Source organism: Aythya marila, assembly GCF_965140915.1.
Source record: "Aythya marila genome assembly, chromosome: 2".
NCBI classification, from domain to species: Eukaryota; Metazoa; Chordata; class Aves; order Anseriformes; family Anatidae; genus Aythya; species Aythya marila.
Genome location: NC_139043.1, coordinates 56,215,832 through 56,234,110, shown reverse-complemented (window position 1 = coordinate 56,234,110; position 18,279 = coordinate 56,215,832). Strand labels below are relative to the sequence as shown.

Here is an 18,279-nt window from a genome sequence, read left to right as displayed (position 1 = left end):
GAGCAAAAATTAAACCTCAATTTGCTTTGTTGATTTGACCTGTTTTCCATGTTGGCAATGTGGAAAAATTCAGCTTTTTGTAGCATTACTACTAGGAGCTTTACCCTTTCCATGTATTTCTGTAACACAATGAGTTGTTCAGAAGTAATAAAGCCAGCTCAAATATGGTAGCTGGAAGAAATCAGTTGAGCATCAGTATGATGCTCAACCTGATCTAATTATATCCCTTGATCTAAGCAAATTTATTTATATCTAAGGTCTGAATGCAAGTCTTTACTTTCACCCACAGGAATTTTCATAGCTTTCCTTCATATTTCTAGATATCTGTGTATATGCCATATTTATATAGAACTCTAAACTATTTTCACAGGAATGACACTTTTAAACATGAAGGTTAGATTAACAGAAAAACAGTATTCTGAATATTATTTTTTTTCCCTAAATAACTTCAAAGTCCTAAAATCTAAAATTTCACAGATTCTTGGGGAATTAGCTTTTGAATCAATACCAAAATTTTATCTTCCCCCTCCCCTCCCCACCAAATACATGTCAGGGGTATAATGAATTGACTTTGTGGACTTAGAACTAATCCTTTCACTCCAGGGAGGAAGAAGCAAGATCAAGAAGTTATAGTACCTCTATCTTCTAAATCATGATGGTCATTTTGCATAACAGCAAAACACCAGCCTTGTTGAAGGTTGGTTTGTTTGCACTACTGCTTTAGTCTTCCTGCTCCTGCAAGAATTGTGTTGCCTAGGTACTATATTCTGTCTTCTCAAAACCAACCAACCAACCAAAGCAGAAACCATTAAAACAAAATAGTCTTTTTCTTTGTGTGTTTGTAAATAAAATCTGAAATACTTTCAACTGGTGGAACACCCTAGAAGTTAAAGGCATAATATGTTCCATTCAGATTATAGTCTAGGCTGCCCATGTTTCTACTACCAATTTTTTGGACTATGGTTTGTGCAGTTTCTGAGCCAAAAACAAACAAACAAACAAAAAACCTTATGGGCAAAGCTATACATTTACTGTTAGCCTGATTGAAATTTTTATCAAAGAATAATTATTGTTCCAGATTTTATTACAGAAAAAGAAAGAAAGAAAGAAAATGGGTTTAATCTCTCTCTGTATCTGATCACAATTATTTTAAGTTCCATGCTATTACCTCTTTGAAAACAGAAAAAAAGTTGGTCATTAGGATAACTTTGAAAATATAAAATTTCATATCACCCTGCCAGGCAAGATCGTCATATTTATTTTGCATGACTATTTCTCCTTTTAGTTTACTAGACTTTTGTTCTATCACAAGTGAAAGGCAAATCAGGCATTTGAAATTTATTTTTTTCCTTTAATTAATTTACCCTCCCCTTTCTTATGCTTATAATCCCTTCAGTGAAGTTTCTTGTAATGATATTTTTTTAGAAATATGCGTCTACAGTGATATCATTAATCAAATATTTGCTTAATTTCCTTTACTGAAAGGTCACTTGAAATTTAGTTTTCTTGCATCTCTTTGCTTAAATAGTAATGTCATGAGACTGTTGTCATCCATTTCTTAATACCTATGAAGTCTAGCATACATGCTTTTTGAAACTGAAGCTTCTATATCAACATCATCCAGTTTTACATTCCTTATTCTGGTGCCAGTACAATTACTGCAGAACTCATGAATGCGTTTAGCATGGGAACTCTGCCTTCACTGTGTTTATGCTTCTGCTTCTACAAATGATGGAAAATAGTTCAGTGTTAATGCTGAACTATTTTCTAACATCATGGAATTACAGATATTGCTAATCAAACCAGTAATAAGAGAATCCATTTTTTTCTCTCCAAAGAGTCATTACCACCTAATAGGTTCCCAAATCAAATGTGCTATTTAAACCACACTGTGCTCAAGTCATTAAATGGAAAGAATTCCCCACCTCCTCTGGTCCCAAACTCTTTAAATTAAGGAAATATGCATTTGAAAATTCTAGTCTCCAACCCAATTATAATTTTATATGCTGTTTTCATGTCATTCTATTCTAGACAAGCAAAACACTTCAGTATATTTTACATAGGATATTTTATTCTATTGATTGAGACACTGATTGGCTGCACAGTCACATCAAGTTATTAAGAAGGTTGAAGTTGTGAGTAGTTGTTCTAGATCTTTTATAAATGTTGCAAATGGAAGAATATGCAACATATTTTCATCAATCAATATGCTTAATATTTTCATCAATCTTCAGAAGGTTTCAAAATTAGAAACATCCACAAATTTCCTTTTAGTGTTTGCTATGTCTTTCTTCACGAATCCCATAACTAGTGATCAGGCAAACAGAACTAAAACTTCATGTTATTGATCTGGAAACTCCAGGATGGATGCTTTAGGTATATTGTTTTTGTTAGTATATGAGAATGTTTCACATTTTTCACAGCTGTCTACTGTCTACTGTTTCCACAGTGCTCTAAGTCTTCACTGACTTATGGATTAGTACATATACTTTGTTAAAAGGGAATAGATTTGATGGACAAAGTATGACGTGATTAGAAAAATTAATCGCTTACCCAGTCTGTTTAGTCAGTGCCCCTTGTACCTCCTCTAATCCTTATTTCTAATTAGTGTATACAAAGAGAAATATCATAAACTTGTTTTAAAAAAATAATAGGTTTGATTAGAGAAAAAAAATGTGATTGGAGAAATAAATATTCAGTGGTTACCAGCAGGTCCGTCACTCTTTAGGAAACTAATACCCAAAATGCATAGAATTTTGAGGTTCCAGTGTGTATGTCAGTAAGAGTCTTTGATTTATGCAATTGTTACAACTCTGATCCTATGTTTCCACATCAGAAAGTCAGAAGCCTGGTGTTACAATGCATGTTGGCAAAGCTGTCTCTTTCACCTATCCTCAAAACACCCCAACTGATAAGGAGAGCTTTAAAGTAGGAAAGATGGGGTAAAGGGAGTGCTATAGAGATAGGATAGTCAGCAAAATGCATCTCGAGTCAGCGGTGCATTGGGGAGAGTGTTGAGAGCAGATGAAGGTTATTCTCCCTCTCTACTAAATCTGGATTACTGTGTTCAGTTCTGGGCTCCCCAGTACAAGAGAGAACTACTGGAGACAGTCCGGCAGAAGGCTACGAAGATGATCAGAGGTTTGGAGCATTTCTCGTGAGGAAAGACTGAGAGAACTGGACCTGTTTATCCTGAAGAAGAGAAGACAGAGGGAATCTTATCAATTTTATCAAATATCTGAAAGGAGAGTGTCCAGATGATGGAGCCAGACAATTTTCAGTGGTGCCCAGTGATGGGATAAGAGGCAAAAAGCATGAATTGAAGCACAGGAACACAAGGAAAAACTTCTTTAGTGTAAGGGTGACAGAGCATTTAAACAGGTTGCCCAGAGAGGCTGTTGAGTCTCCTTCTCTGGAGAAACCTGCCATTCAAAACCTGCCTTGACGCGATCCTGTGCAGGGTGCACAGGTGACCCTGCTTGGTGGGGGGGGTTGGACTAAATGATCTCCAGAAGTTCCTTCCAACCTCAACCACTCTGTGACCATGTCATGGGTGGCCTCCCCTCTTTGCTTTCTGAGTGCTTTCAATTATATTAGCTTTGAAAAATGCTTTCCTTTTATTATTGTGGAAAGAACAAGAAGGCCACAGAAACTGTAAACTATTTTGTCTTTTGCTCTTTGTGAACAAAGGACAGTGGTTCCTCTGCAATACTGCTTCTCATCAGAATGCCTCGCTGGAGTTAATGTAGGGTGAAGCAATTGCTGCTATCCCTGTCAGGCCTGCAGAAAAGAGGGTAAAGAAACTGAAACTTTAGGTGTTGCAGAACTTAGATGGAGATGGGAAAGATGTGATGAATGCATAGTGAAAGTAGGTTTGGGGAAGGTAGAGCATGACGACTTCTGACTTGTCAGAGTCTCGTAAGCAAAAGCTTGGAATACTTAAAATTCTGATACTTCTTATTTTGGACACACTTCATAGAAATATTGTGAATATTTTCTCAGTAATCAGCTCATTAGCTATACCTATGTAAACCAAACATTTCTCAGTGTATTAAATGATCCAATGTAATATTTGGAGAAAAATAAAAATATATTACCTTTGCAAAAAAAATACATTTTCCTTTTCAAAATGACTGACAGAAGTCATTCACATTAATATATGCCATAAAGTTATTAATTGCACTATAGCACATTGTAATTGAAATCTAGTTAATAGACTACATTTAAAAGATTTCAGACTTTCTTTCATTTTATGTCCTACCTATTCTTCTGCAAAAGTAGTCCATATTGCTAACACCTTCCTAAATAAAATGGCATCACAGGAAAGGAGAGTTTTCAATTAGCTCATTCCAGAGCTTTTGAAAAATATATCTAGAGTAGCTAGTGTATATGTGATATCAAGGTTACAAGGTCTAACATCTTATGACCTGCCATCAGTAGAATCAATGGACTGCATCACATCCTAAGAAGGATTCTTAGCACACATCTGATATAATGCGTTATCAATTTTCCTTTTAATGGTTCCCAAGCTATTGGACCTTACACTTATCACTGGTACAGAAATTAATGCTGCCCATCATCCATCTCATACCATTTTAATTTAGGGAAGAAATTTTGCATTATTTCAACATAATGCAGTGTTATATAATAACATTGAAAGCTGCTCGAAACTGAGTAGTCTCAGAACTTCAGCAATAATCTCAGCAGACGATAAAAGTATGAAGGTCATAATGAATCTTAGGATGTATGGAAATTATCTTTTGCACAGCGGAATAAAGAAGAAGAAATTTGGCATCCTAGGCTCTCTTTCAAGTCCAGTATTAGCCAGAAATCTGAAGCTGCCAACAAAATTGATAATGTAATATGGAGGAAATTTCTGTAGGACAGCTGATGTTCAAAAAGCAGACCTTTTATCACTACTATATAACTCCTGTCCAGGCTTTCCTGTTGCTTTTTAATCATGGTGCTGACCTTGACCTGTTATTGTGATTATTGATGCGTCTATAAAACAAGCATCAGAAATTTTAAGTGTTGGCATAAGTGTAATTGAGACAGTATATTTTTCTCAGTGGAGCATTAAATTTTGGCTTCTGTGTAGAAGATGCAAGAACTTATCTATAATGGGATATTACTCTTTTATTCCTCAATGTATTCTCAGTAAGTCAATGAGATTCATTCTGCAACAGCTCTGACTATTGACATTAAAAAATTGCTTGTGAGAGTCTTACCTTAGAAGAAATCTGGGGGTACCTGGCCTAGGTTCTTTCTAGCATGGCTATTAAAAGCTGCAAGATTGTAAGCATCACTACTTCTTGAAACCCTTTTTATTCTTCTGTAATAGGATATGGAAAGTATTTCATGTAGTTTTCCTTTTGACAAAGACATGGTTTCATGCCAGCCGGGATTGTGTGAGTTCTTTGGTCTTGTCTGTTCATGGTACTTAGCAGGAATTTAGTTTGGGTGTCAATCACTAAGTAAGAAGGTGCACACTCTGAGTTAACATTGTCCGGAGAGGGCTAGCAGGGAGCTAGCATGCAATAATTAGTACACTGTAAATCCTTACTTTAAATACTTCAATCTCCTGATGTAAACAAGCCCTTACAGCACACTATGAATGTCTTTAGGCAATACAACTCATTACATTTTGATTAAAAACGTCTCAGAGGAAGTCAGTATAGAGTTGCCAGTAGTTTGTAAATTCCCTGTCCAGGTTACTGAACACTGTCTTTCAGTAAGTACTTTCAATAAGTAAGCACTTAGGGTAGCATAACAGAATGGTAATAACAATGAGAAAAGCAGTAGTATCATCCCCCTAGCTTTTGTCTCTATAATAAAGCTCTTCCTGACTAAAAATTTATAAATAATTAAAACATATTGGCCTTTAAATCTAAAAACTATATATATTTCCCTTTCTGTAAATACATGCTTTAGATAAACACAGATTGTACAATGAAATATGGTTTGCCAAAGCTATATATAGCATTATAACTATGTATAACTTTAACTTCTACCTCTGGTTTTCTTTATTTTTTTTTTATTTTTATTTTTCTTAATAATTTTCTTTTAAAATTTCTTAATTCAGGCTCAGCTCATTGTTTATGAGTTCTTTTTGAACTAGAAAGAAAAGTTTTGTAGGAAATGCATTTGTTCCCTAATGACTTAGTGGACAAATATTATTGCTAGATTTGTATATTTTTTCTGTATGTATTAATCTACCTCACATCTAACCACATGATCTATTTTGTTTATTCTCCACCTTCAAATTAAATAGCCTCAACTTCAAAATAAATAGCCTGTTCTGATTTTTAATGCAACTCGGTTCTGCTCCATGAATGCCTTTTCTGAAGACAGTTTTTATTGCCACTCAATTGACCTTAACAGTTGTTTTCTGTGCTTCAACAGCCTGGCTTTAATGAAACATTTTAAATAAATATCCACATTTTGTAGAAGAAATTCTTAAAAGTACAAATGAAAATGTTTGCAGTAGCTCACTTTGCTGAAACGACAAGTCCTTTCAGTCTTTGGAGCAATATATAGGGAGTAGGAAAAAAACATACATTGAGAGAAGACACCAGAACCATGACTATATGAAGGGGAAGGAAAAAGAAGTGCTAAAACTAAACTAAACTAAACTAAACTAAACTAAACTAAACTAAACTAAACTAAACTAAACTAAACTAAACTAAAACAAAACAAAACAAAATAAAATAAAATTACACTATTGTCCATCCAGGACAGACTGGTACATTGAAAAAGAACATTTAAAAACAAAAATCATCATTTTCTTTAAAAAATACAGTTAAAGTAGCAAAGTCTGTGGAAATCAAAGCTCAGAAAATTGGATAAAAATAAATCATCAGTAATTTATGTTAATTTGTAATAACCCAATCAAAACAGAAAGCATGGCCATTTTTCCATTTTATAACTATTTTTTTAATTAAGGAGTTCAGAATACATAATTAGCTTATTAGATGCATGCCTAGATAGGGAGAAGGAGGAAAAAAGAATAGTAGTGCTGATCTGTGTCTTCAACTTTGTGTGAGAAACGTCTTCCACAACAATTATTTGCAGAGGCAGCAGTTCCAAGACCAGCTGGAGCTATAAGCAAAATGGGCAGCTGTCTAGGGCCACAGACAGCTGGGGACAGCAAATCAGTCTGGGCTCTGCTGCGCAGCTAGCTTATTTCAGGCAAATCTTGACTTAGTTCATTAGTACCTTCTAATGAACTGCTGACTCTGGCAGAAAAGTGTTTGTGCTGCTGGCAGTGTCACAGACAGCCTGGCTGGATCTATTTATCACAGATATACTTTTCCCATATCCTCCAGGGACCATTGCAGCAATGGCTGTTTATCCCCCTTGTAGTCAAATCCCCCATCAGCTATCCTAAAAACTCAGAGTTTCATGTAAAGAATTCTACACCAGGACATTAACCTGTAAATAGCTAGTAAATTTGTTCCTGTTCTTACTGGCTTCATCCCTATGCTATCTTGAAAAGGCAGATCTGATTAACTCTGATTCAGATAAGAATACTTATATCTTTATTTGCATTTGAGCAGGAGCTAATGGTCACAAACACTGTATGACTAAACCATTTATACTTGAGTTTCAGGCAGTATAGTATATCTGGTTTTACCATTCGCAGTCAGTTGTTTCCATTTCACATGTATGTAAGTCATACCCTTAAGATGTGTTAAAAGTTATCATACTCTTTATAAATGCCATTTATCTTGTATTGTTTTTATTGTGTACTTGCTTCAAAAGCATTCATCAAGTTTACATTCACAGAAGTAACACCTGTACATGGAGGTGACATATAGGTGGCAGAGCATGAAGAGCATTCCCAATGGCAGACTTTTGCCTACATAAAGACAAATTTTCACTAAAGACAGTCGGTCCTTGAAACTCAGTCATTTGCAGTGAAATACACAGTCATCAGGATTGAAGACATTACCTCTGCTGTCTAATTTTAATTCTTAAAATAAGCAGTGGTATTTTATCCTGTTTAAAAAGTGGCAACTGTCACACCTAATAATTCTGCTTTAGAGTTAACATAAAGGGTCGGGCTTTGATGGAAAAATACACAGTAATGGCACATGGGAGTTCTGCTCAGTGTCTCCTCAATACAACACCTCACAGAGAACTAGCCTACACATTAGTTGCCACATTTAACAAACAAATTAGAAAATTTCATGCTTCCTAGGACAATGGAGCTACTGCATTTGCACAGACTGGCAATATGTGTGATAATAAATAAATAAATAAATAGATAGATAAACAAACAAACAAACAAACAAAACAAACAAACAAACCTCAACATAGGAAAACTGGCCAATCTCTTTTGACAGATCCAATATAAGCAGGAGTAGCAGAAGCTGCTAGGTCAGTTATCCTAGGCTCATTTATGTTTATAGATTCTTCATACCAAGATACAGAGATCTGTGAGACTCATCTAGAACTAGATAGGCAATGATTGTACAGAAAATGCACCATCAGCTGCTTTCAAAGTAGATACCTCTTGTCAGTGTGAGTAGTTCACCCTCTCCCACACATAAAGTGAAGGCTTTCCTTATGTAGATGAGAACAGTGCAACTGGTAGGTAGATTCTACAGCAGCCCAAGCACTGTCTCTCCCAAAGACGTCATAAACAAACATAAATGCTCGTAAAAATGGGAGCTATTTGACTACCATTATAACCTCTTAGTACAGTTACATGCTGAAAGAGAGAAAAGAACTAATGTGATAAAATGAGACTATTCACTGCAGAATGGGAGAGTGCAGCTATTATTCATGTTTCAGCCTTCACAATTAGACTTAGGTTATTCACAAGCAAGTCTAAGCTACTCAGTAATAGATAGAACATTAATACTCATTATTCTGTATGTGAGTTATTACATAAGCCACATAAAATCTCAGGATCTGGAAGAGTCTGACCTAGAATCCAGACCAACATCTTAGATTTTTGGTGACTTCACTTTATCTCATGTCCTTGATGAAATATTTTAAACTCTTTGTGTGTGTGTGTGTGTGCAAGAGTTATCTTAATATTGATAAAAATGACACATGCATACATGTTTGAATGAAAAAAATGCACTGACTCATATTGATGAAGATCACTTTTAAAACTTCAGCATTATGAAAGCCTTGTATAGCCAGTTAAGGTGTAAAGGGACGAGGTGAATGATGGACTATTGTGTAGATTCCATCAGAGCATTTTGAGTGAGAGAAAATCCTTCCCTTAAGACAAATAATTATTTTCCTCTATTACATTATCATTGTAGCTATGAGTCAGGTTTGTGCAGAATGGCAGATCACTGTAATGCTACAGAGTGAGAAGCTGTTAGAGTAATTAAGTAACAGTTTACTTTTGCTGACCCAGATATAAAAAAATAAAAAGCTGATATACTTTCTACATTTTTGTCTGTATGAAGAATTATTTTGGTGAAGGATAGTTAAAGACCAGGCAATCCTCAGAAGAAATGTCAATAGTTGTTTAACCCTTTTCTCCCCCATCTGTCCTGCTTCGTTCCCTGTGAAGTGGTCTATTTGTTTAGGTGTGATAATTCAAGTAGGATAATACTGTTTTGACGTGTATGTCTTTGGTAGTTTTTTGGCCATCTAAGAAACAACTGAATATCAACAATGAGCTATTGTCTCTTCAGAGCCCTTTTCATTCCTTTTAGGATGAATTTATATTTATATTTATATTTATATTTATATTTATATTTATATTTATATTTATATTTATATTTATATTTATATTTATATTTATATTTATATTTATATTTATATGGGTTAGAATGGTCAAATTACAAGTTCAATGACTTTTTTTGCCTCAGTCTTCACCAGCAAGAACTCTAACCACCAAAGCCCAAGCCACAGAAGGTAAAGGCAGGGACAGGGAGAATGAAGAACAGTCCACTGTAGGAGAGGATCAGATTCAAGACCAGCTAAGGAACCTAAGGGTGCACAAGTCTATGGGACCAGATGTGATACATCCACAGGTCCTGAGGGAACTGGCAGATGAGTGGCTAAGCCACTCTCCATCATTTATGAGAAGTTTTGGATGTCCAGTGAGTTCCTACTGACTCTACGAGGGGAAACATAACTCCCATTTTGAAAAAGGAAAAAAAGATACAGGGAACTCCAGGCCAGTCAGTCTCACCTTTGTGCCTGGTAAGATCATGGAGCAGATCCTCCTGGAAACTCTGCTAAGGCACATATAAAATAAGGAGTTAATTTGTGACAGCCAATATATCTTCACTAGGGGTAGATCAGGCCTGATGAATCTTGTGGCCTTCTACAATGGGGTTACAGCGTTAGTGAAGAGGGGAAGATCAACTGACATCATCTACCTGGTCCTGTGCAAAGTATTTGACTCTAGATCCATGATATCCTTGTCTCTAAGTTTGAGAGACATAAATCTGATGGATGGACCACTAGATAGGTAAGGAACTAGTAGATGGTTGCACTCAAAGATTTGTGGTCAATCGTCTGATGTCCAAGTGGAGATCAGTAACAAGTAGTGTTTCCCAGAGGTTGATACTGGGACCGGTGTTGTTTAACACCTTTGTTGGTGACATGGACAGTGAAGCTGAGCAAGTTTGCTGATGACACCAAGCTATGTGGAGGGAAGTGATGCCATCCAGATGGACCTGGACAGGCTTGAGAGGTGGGCCTGTGCAAACTTCATGAAGTTCAACAAGGCCAAGTGCGAGATTCTGCATCTGTGCTGGGGCAATACCAATGAAAAATACAGGCTGGGCAGAGAAAGTATTAAGAGCAGCTCTGAGGAAAAGGACCTGGTTGATGAGAAGTTCAACATGAGCCGGCAATGTGTGCTTGCAGCTCAGAAAGCCAACTATATCCTGGGCTGCTTCAAAAAAAGTGTGCCCAGAAATTTGAGGTGGGTGATTCTCCATCTCTACTCTTCTGCTCTTGTGAGACCCCATCTAGAGTATTGTGTTCAGCTCTGGGTTCCCCAGCAGAAGACGGACATCAATGTCTGGACAAAATTAGAACAAATCCAGAGCAGGGCCATAAAAATGATCAGAGGGCTGGAGCACGTCTCCTATGAAGAGAGGCTGAGGGAGTTGAGGTTGTTCAGACTGGAGAAGAGAAGGCTCCAATAAGATTTTACAGCAGTCTGCCAGTACCTAAAAGGGGCCTACAGGAAAGCTGGGGATGGACCCTTTATCAGGGAGTGTAATGACAGGACAAGTATTAAAGGTTTTAAAATAAAAAATGTAGATTTAGATTAAATATTCAGAAGAAATTCTTTATTATGAAGGTGGTGAGTCACTTCAGAAGTTTTCCCCAAAAAGCTGTGGATGCCACCAAAGCGTGTAAGACCAGGTGTGAAGGGGCTTTGAGCAACCTAGTCTAGTGTGAGGTGTCCATGCCCATGGCAGGGGGGTTGGAATTAGATGATCTTTAAGGTTCCTTACAATCCAAAAAATGGTTTTGCCAGTAAAGAAATATTGTTGTGTATATAATAGGGCTGCACTGAGATTACTTTAGCTGACATTCTGCCAAATGTAGAATATTTAGACATTCTTTTTAATGTGCAAACCAAGTTGTTTCTAATTTCTACTGAGAGAGATGGTACGTAAACAACTTTGCTTTCTTCAGTACCAAGTAGTTATCTGTTGTTAATGACAGGGAAGGAATCTTCAACAAAACCCAGTGTGGGGATTATTTAATTTTCTGATTTTAACAGCTGGCCAGCAACACCCCTCATGCTATACATTTTATGTAGAGATGATTCATAGTCCTGGGCAACTTGCCCTAGGTGGCCCTGCTTGAACAGATGGGCTGAAGCAGGTGATCTCCAGAGGTGCCTTCCAACCTTAAACTTAAACATTCTGTAATTCTTTGATTGTTGCTTATATACGTGCTGTGAGGTTTTTTTTTTTTATTATTATTTTTGTTTTTAATTGTGATTAACTAGTTTCTAAATTTGGCCAAAATGGTACTCAGTTATTTCATATAAAAATTTGCATGTCATATTTTAAAATTAATGGTTATTGAGAGACAAGAACCAAACAGCTATTAATTATAAATGGAATTACTATGAGCAATCTATGAAAGTTACTTTGATTAACTTCTATTTTCAAGGTAAAACCAAACTCTCTTTCATATGCAGAATTCTAGATTGCCACTGGCAATCATGTTTTTGCTTTTTTCTTCTTCTGAAACCTTAAGTAATGGGAAATCAAGCTAAGTCTGCAACCAGCATGTTGACCTGTGATGGCTGTTTGATGACCCACATCCAAAAAGTCATCTGGAAAGGAGTGATATAGCTAGGGATCGAAACAGAGATACCAGAAACTGAGTAGAAATTGGCAATATTTTTTTTCAAACATTTTCTAGTCTCCAGTTTCTGCTAGGAAATTAAGAATTAGGATGAGCCCTTCACAGGGAATGTTTTTTCTATATTTGTCTACTTTGAGACCTAGTCACCTTGCTATAAATTTGTGATATTGGCCACCCTTTGACAAAAGCTACTAGCTTACCATCTCGGTCGGTATGGTACATCAATTCCTATGCTCCTATCTTATTCGTTTACAGCTGGTCCTTCCATATGAGTCTGGAGTCACAATGACAGGGTTCACTGGGGAAATCTACAGGCTTATCCAATTTTATGGATGATTGCAACACTTTCAGCCTACCCTACAAAGGCAAGGAAGTTTAAAGGAACAAGGAATGTTAACTGCAAGTAAGAAAAAAGACCCCCAAACCAACGGATTTATCCTATTAAGATAGATCCAGACCTTGTTGAAAGGGGAATTGTTGATTGGGACTGTGGAATACAAACTGTTATAAATGAGGTCTCAACACCATCTGAATTTTGTAATACTTGTAAAACACATATTTCTAAAAGGTATAAAGGGCTATAAAAGGTATAAAAGGCAAGTAAACAGTGCTGGGTGTGCGGGGAGTCTACGCTCCACCAACACACACACACGAACATCAAACATTCTAAATATACAGAACATTGCTTTACATATTAAACCCGAGTACACCTATACATATGTACAATCAGAAAAGGTAACAAACAATCCTCCAAGTTCCACGACTCAACAGTCTCCATTTTCCACTCCTTTTGAACAATATGTCTTGCTTTAAGTTGTCAAGCAACTCGGTCTTCAGGCCTTATGTATCCCGTTCTTCCCAGATCGAAGAAAAGCATATCCATCTCCTTTTCAAGGCCAATAGGCCTGGGTCAAAAGGCACGTTCAGGTCAGCAGGGGGCGTAACAGCAAAAGCCTTTGATGGCTGTAGCAGCAGAGGGGCCCATGGCATAGCAGTCGGATCAGTAAAGGAGCCTGCAGCTCCCTCGCTGTCTGGCAAACCACACGTTTCTGACTGTAGTCCCACATGGCTCTTTAAGGCCTCAGAGACTGCTCACCAGGTGCCGAGCAATCCCACTGCAACCTTGTTGTTTTTAGTTGCAGAGTCCCACACCTTGACCTCAATTTGGTCCCATATTTCAGGCTCATAAACTGTCCGATTGTTAAAAAGGAGAATGAGCTGTAAGGTTACCAGGACAGTCTTTGTTCCTAAGGACGTATGATCCCCTATAACGTGCAACTGCTTACCAGCGAGGGGCAGTTGTGTACACAGGTCCTCTTCTCTCAGCTCAAGCTTCTCTCCAGCTCCAGTGCGCCCATTTCCAGCGACTTTTTGTACAAGCTTCTCTGAACGGTTTGCTGAGTCGGGCCAAACCTATCTTCATGAGGCAAAGTGCCTGTTTCTGTCCTGGTCTCCATTCTGCCAGCCTGTTTTTCTTCACTTTTTCCTGTTTTTTTATTGATGTAACTTCATCGTGTTGCCTTTTTTATCTTGAGGGCAGGCTCCCCTCTTATACCCTTCTCTCCACAGCAGTTCTTTTCAAAACAACTTTTCATTGGTCAAACAACTTTGAATGTAACAACAACAGCAAACACCCAGAAACATCCATGCCTTAATGGCTGGAGAACAAGAAACCATCTGGAGAACAAGAAACCCCAGACTGCATGGAGTCTTCTGAATCACCCTTCTTTGTTCCCTCTAAACTCTTTTATATTCCTGATGGCCTCGTTGTTAAGAGTCTAATGTTATCTCAACCATGGGGCTTTCCAATCCCCATGACCACATTCCCAAATCTCCCCCTTCTTTATTAATATCAACCATTTTCTCGACACGAATTACCACTCCATATATAACAAAACTAACAACAAATTCATAAATTAGTAGAGATAATGAAACAATAAAACATTTTTTTGATGAGAGCATTGGATATAAGAGAATTGATAAGTTATATCATTTTTAGTTGCTTGAAAGCACTCACACCCTTTTCTCTCCATCTTCTGTTTCCTGAAAACAGACATACTCTCATTTTAGGGGTTTAGTCAATAACAAGTTTTCCTGCTTTGTGTTTAGAAAGTTGTATGCATTTTTTAGCTCACTGGAAAATTGCAAGAATATGGTCTGCATAGTCTGATATGACCCATGAAACACAGCTACAAGTTTAGCTATGAAATGCTTTTAATGATTTCAGAAACTCACTGTTCATTACTTTTCAAGCAAGGAAATTGAAGGCAGTAATCATGGCTTTTATCTTGTAAATTTGCCCCAAGAACTTTAAAAGGTCTATAGATTGCAGATAAAGAACAGGATACTGCAGATAAGACTAATGAGCAGCATTGTGAGATTTAGGCTTTCTGTCAAGGTGCTAAAATCTATGATAGAAAGTAATTTAATTAAGCACTTTATTTTCTGTAATAAATACAAATTAGGTACATTACTTCAAAAAAAAAAAAAACTAAATATAAGTATTATTTATCCGTATTACTGGAAAGTCATTGTTAGCATTTTGCAGGAGTAAGCCCTTTGTCTAGTCAAGGTGGCACTATTTACTGTTTCCTTCTTATGCATCAGACAAAAGCCACTGATGTTATCTTGTTATGCAGAATGGTGCATGAATGTGTATGAGTAATAGTGTTCCAACAGAAGCTGATAGCCTTATTTAAAATCTAATGCTAATTGGAAATCTAATATGGGTTTCTATTATAGATGATTTTAAACTGTCAACAGTAGCAGCCTAGCTGAAAATTCTTGCATGCCTTAAATGTGGGATCTATAAAAACTTAATTTGAAAGATTATGCCTAGAGTTAGTTTTGATATTGATCAGTACCATAGGTATTGGTCGCTAAGTATTTACAGAGTTTTAAATAAGTATATGTAACTTCCTGACAAGCTGTATTTGAAGTATGTTCCTCCTTCTTACTCCCACCTACAAAAGAATACCACGTACTTGCAAAGGTGTAAAAACTTGTATCTAGTTTGGCAGGTTTACTAGATGTGAGCTGAACTGTAAGAGTTGACATGAAAGAAGAGAGAGGCAGCAACAGATAAAAAGATTTACAAAAGTACATAAAAAGGTTGGACCCCTAAATTCCATTTATTTTTTAGGCAAGTTCAGCATAGATGCCTTTCAGCTTTTGATATATAAAGAAGGCAGTGTCACTCTTTTTTATTTATAATTTACAAGGAAAATACAGGGTAGGAATGACATGAATTCAGATCTGTTCAAACAGCTACACTGACATACTGTGACTATAGAACTGATTCAATAAACTGCTTTCAACAAATTAGGATGCACTTGTTACCTGAATACCACTGCCTGGTTCAAATGGAAAGACTATGATGCACTTTTTCCTCTGGATAATGTCTGCATAGTGATAGTAAAGGAAGATTGTATAGAAAACAGAACCACAATCTATTTCTGTTTATTCCTAAAGGGACCCTCAGGCCAGTTAGTTCTTAAATGTCTTTTCTGGGTTTTATTAAGCTAATGTACCATGTCCACATTTTATTTCTTTTTATTCCCAGGGGTATTATATTGTTCTTTTAAACTATGTGTGTTTGAAAGTATAGAATATGCTTCTAGAATATAGAGTTGAGCATTACATTTTCCTTTACTAAATAAGAACCTGTCAAATGAAGTTCACCAAGTTGCCTAATCTAAACATTTATTTGAAATAAAAGCTCATGTCAAATGTAAGAGGAAAGTTCCAAATGATAAATCTAGCCTTTTATAACAACTGTCCCCTTATAAAAAGAAGGATTTTGTCAAGCAGGTTTTCAGTCTATTCGTTGGTGGCTTAGCACAGTCAATTAAAATCCCTGCAAGTGTTCTGAAATTCAGGTTAACAGCACAATGATATCTAAATATTGAAGAAAAAAAAAAAAAAAGTGTAAAGATGATTTCCTTTCTGTTGCACGTACAAAGAACTAATTCCCCACTCTGGAAGAGTAGTTTGTGGACTTCAGCTTTGTCACAAAGATAATTCAAATTCTGTACTATGAGGGTGATGAGGTACTGGCACAGGTTGCCTAGAGATGCTGTGGATGCCCCGTCCCTGGAAATATTTAAGGACAGGTGTGATGGGGCTTTGAGCAACCTGGTCTAGTGGGAGGTGTCTGTGCAAATCATAAGGGGGTTTTCATTTGATGCTATGCAGTACTGTAACTCTGTCAAAAATGATAAATGTAATCTATTACAGTACTGCTACCCTCTGTATCACAGCTATTTCCAGGACCTTAGATTCCAGAAACATATTCATGGCTAATGGGAGAAGTCACATTATAAAGAGAAAGATTATCAAGACTTTTTTTTTTTAAACATTAGAAAGCCAGTTGTTGTGGCAGAGGCATTGTTAAGTTTGTGGCAGTGGGCAGTGGTTTGGGGTTTAGTCAGGATCAGAGTACATTAATATATTTCACAGCTTGATCCCTGCTAATGGAAATGCTCTGTTTGACTTTGGTTGCTTTTGGATCAGGCATTTGGTTGGCACCACTAATATCCACTTTTTATACAAGACAGACATTAAGTAAGTTTATGCTGCCAGGAATCAGCCTGACTGAAAAATGTATACGAATTATTGCTGTGTTTTTGGAACATGGGAATGTATGTGCAGATTTTGCAGTTGCTTGAGTCTTGTCACTTCAAAATCTCAGTTTTACTGCTGAAGAAACACACCACTGTCTGGCATTATCGATATAATGCACAGTGTTCTGACTAGCATGCAATCCATCTGCTGATTACTATAGCTTCAGGGAAGTTAACATGATACGACCTACTGTTTTAGATAACTTTCCATGATTCTTGGCAAAGAACAGACCCAGAACATGAATTTGTCAGTCAAAATTATACAAACATTGAGAAAATCAGTGGCTATTATCAGTTACTGTGCATTTAAGGATTTTAATTATAAGACCTAGGAATCTAATGCTTTCATTGAGAATTTGGCTATGACCCAAACACACATTGTTCCAGGAGAGGTGTAACAAAAAATTTCAAGTCTGTAAATAGGGATGGGTAGAAATCTTGTCCCCTTGGCCTCTTGTCTCCAAGTTACTTTCCCCTTGTTCTTTTACCCATTAAGAATCAAACCTAAAACATTTTTTTTCTAATCAACTTTTCTGACCTACTATGAAAACTATAGAATAAAGATATTTTGCCTTTAAGATTTCTTAGTGAGTTTGTAAAGCCAGCACTTGCTCTTGCACATTGCTGAGCTTGTTGCCCAATCCAGCAAGAGAGCTTCAATTAAATCCATGACAATACTCAATGTATTAAGCTGTAAGCACAATGTTCAGAAGTTTTGGACTCAGAGAAAAACATTGAAAAAGGTAGAAAAATGGTGATGTGTCTGATTAAGTGTAAGCTTAATATGCTCTTTTATGACAACAGTATTTGTCCAATTATGCTAACTGTCATGAGAACTGAAGTTGTTTAGCCTGGAGAAGAGAATGCTCTTGGGAGTCTTCACTATAGCCTTTCAACACTTAAAGAGACTTATAAGAAAGATGGAGAGAGACTTCTTACAAGGGTATGTGGTGGTAAGACAAGGCACAATGGTTTTAAACTGAAAGAGAGTAGATTTAGATTAAATATAAGGGAGAAAATCATTACTATGAGAGTACAACAGGTTGCTCTTAGAAGTTGTGAATACCCCATCCATAAGTGTCCAAGGATAGGCTGGATGGATATTTGGGCAACCTGATATAGTGGAAGGTGTCCCTGCTGATGTAGGGGGGTTAGACCTAGATAATCATTAAAGGTTTCTTTCAGCCAAAAGCATTCTTTGATTCTAAAGCATTTAGAGAGTAAGGCCCTTCTTCTCTTTTCTTAATAATGTGAATTTAAACTGCTTAAGGCAGATCATATAATTTTGCATCAATGTAAGTTAAAATTTATGTTTAACGGTTACTTCACACTTACAGAGTTTCTC

At 36.7% G+C, this 18,279-nt stretch overlaps 1 protein-coding gene across 1 annotated transcript in view; it reads left to right on the top strand.

Moving 5' to 3' along the window:
* CNTNAP2 (contactin associated protein 2) overlaps positions 1–18,279 on the top strand; it is a gene marked incomplete at both ends in the record, with an annotated part of 1,134,939 nt that overhangs the window by 326,366 nt on the left and 790,294 nt on the right. The window lies entirely within an intron of this gene.